The sequence below is a fragment of the Amphimedon queenslandica genome, unplaced genomic scaffold (assembly GCF_000090795.2).
Source record: "Amphimedon queenslandica unplaced genomic scaffold, v1.1 AMPQUscaffold_11640, whole genome shotgun sequence".
Classification (NCBI taxonomy): domain Eukaryota; kingdom Metazoa; phylum Porifera; class Demospongiae; order Haplosclerida; family Niphatidae; genus Amphimedon; species Amphimedon queenslandica.
The window spans coordinates 8,569-10,731 of NW_003548118.1; the positions used below are offsets into that span (position 1 = coordinate 8,569).

The 2,163-nt window shown below is 37.3% G+C and overlaps 1 long non-coding RNA gene across 1 annotated transcript; it reads right to left on the bottom strand.

The window, feature by feature from the left end:
• Positions 1 to 683: 683 nt before the first annotated feature.
• Positions 684 to 980, bottom strand: LOC109589097 (uncharacterized). The gene is made up of 2 exons (XR_002188524.1): positions 876 to 980; positions 684 to 787 (listed from the first exon to the last, which is right to left on the bottom strand). It is a non-coding gene; the product is annotated as an uncharacterized LOC109589097 (long non-coding RNA).
• Between the last annotated feature and the right edge of the window lie 1,183 nt (positions 981 to 2,163).

Sequence of the window (2,163 nt, forward strand, 5' to 3'; positions counted from 1 at the left end):
AAAATATCAATAATAATAATTAGTGTGAATGGAATGCATTGGGTAGAGCAAACTAGTTGATATTTCTTTGATCATATTATCAAATAATTAGGAGTGACAACCATGAACAAACAAGCAAGCAATTCTCAATGCAACCAGTCTGAGTGGAGAACCACCAAATAACAATACTTCATTATATTAATATAAACTGTATGTGCTCTGACCTGTTGAGAGTTTACAGAAATGGATCTCATTGCATAGTTGATAACTAGAAACAAATCCTTTACTACTGTACTGGGCACCAGGTTGTTTGGGTGTATTATTAGAAGATGGTCCACGTCCTCCAATTACTACAAGATAGTCGTCACCGTTCACTTTTATTGCTATCATGTCACAGTCATCCTTCATCATAGGACCATGATGAGATGTAGTAGGAGAGAGTTCCTTCCAGTTGAAGGTATCAACATTAAAACTGTATAAAATATAATATTCATCAGTAACTATTGCATTTACCTGTATAAACTATTATGATAGCATCTTTCATGACCACAATGGCCTCCAAAATAAAATATTTCCCTTCCAATGGCAGCAGCTGCATAGCCCCTAACACCCAGTGGAGGGTTACCAGTGGTGGGTTTCTGCTCCCACCTACCAGTCCTTAGGTGATACACCTCCATCACAGAACACATTGATTTCTTCTCTTCATTATTATGTACTCTAGGGAGACCAGGCTGGTCCCCACCCCACATGTACAGGTAGTCTCCTACCCGTACAGTGGAGTGACCCCACCTCTCCGCTGGTTGATAGTCTATAGATAACAAGAGGTAACAGTAACTGAATGATACACTAATAGTAACAACACACGAGTCATAATCAAGTATAAACAAAATACTGACCTGGTGCTTTGGCTGCCATTTTAATTGGAGGTACCACCCTTCTATGACGTCAGATAATTAATTAACATTGTCAGAAATAAAATTTTAATACTCGATAAAAAATTTTAAAAATAATAATTATTCTACAGATATTGCTGGATGCTGTTTGTCTGTAGCAGACAACGTTCAGTGAGATTCTCTTCTATCCTCAGGTTGAACAGGTTGAGATGCTTCCCATTCTCTTCTCCTTTCTTGTAGTTTCTCTTGATACTGGTCCAGAGGTATTATACTAGTAGACCAATCATTATTACTATACTATATCCCAACTGAGTTTGACACCAGCCGCTTGGAATTTGAAAAATGTAGTCAACGTCACGCATGACGTCTTATAATGATATTCACAGAAGCATGGCTGATATTTTACAGCTGTGTGGTTGGCCTGTATTGCACTCTTAAATGGGTTTTGTTTGTTCTGATAAGCAGCACAATAGCTGCTTGAGTCAAGTAGTCTTCATTAAGGCCATCATTATCAAAAGATCTTGCTCTGTTAGCTTTTTAAAAGAAGAGTTATCAGTTTGGGCGCTCGACCACATGCTCTTATGTAAACTATGACGTAGGAAAATTGTCATAAAACGTCACTTTGGTATGCCATTGGGTTTATAGGGAGAACCCGGTTCTCAGGGTTCCCAAGGGCTGAGAGACCCAAGACCTGAGATTCTGTGATGGCATTGGGCGACTAAGAACCTGTGAAAGTCTCATCCTTATCCCACATTCCTATAAAAAGTTATTCCAGTTTTTCTTGGGTCAAACTCAGTTGGGATATAGTATAGTATATCCTATACAGTAACACAATATTATTATAATCAATTATTTGAGTTAGTTAATAAGCAAATCTACATGTACATGTACTCACTGAGTTCAATAACTGCTGGATCACTTATGATTGTTGAAAAGTTCCTCTTTCCTCCAAACACAATTATCCAGTTAGTGGTTGGAGTCACACTCCAAACTGAGAGAGAATGAGAATATCTCTCAGTGACATTGTCTGGTATATTAACCTATAATAAAAAAGAAGGAAAGAATTAATTTTATTAGTATTTATTAGTAATAATTTAATAATAATTAATAATAATACAGTATGTCCTCCATTATCTGAACACCTTTGTGCACTTTTAGAATACCGTATAGCGGGAAAAATTGGCGGAGTTTTATTTTGGCGATTGGCGGTTTGCAAGCGGAATTGCCAATCATTAATGCGCATGCTCAGTAATGCACGTGTACACAAAAATTGCCAAATTAAAAACCGCCA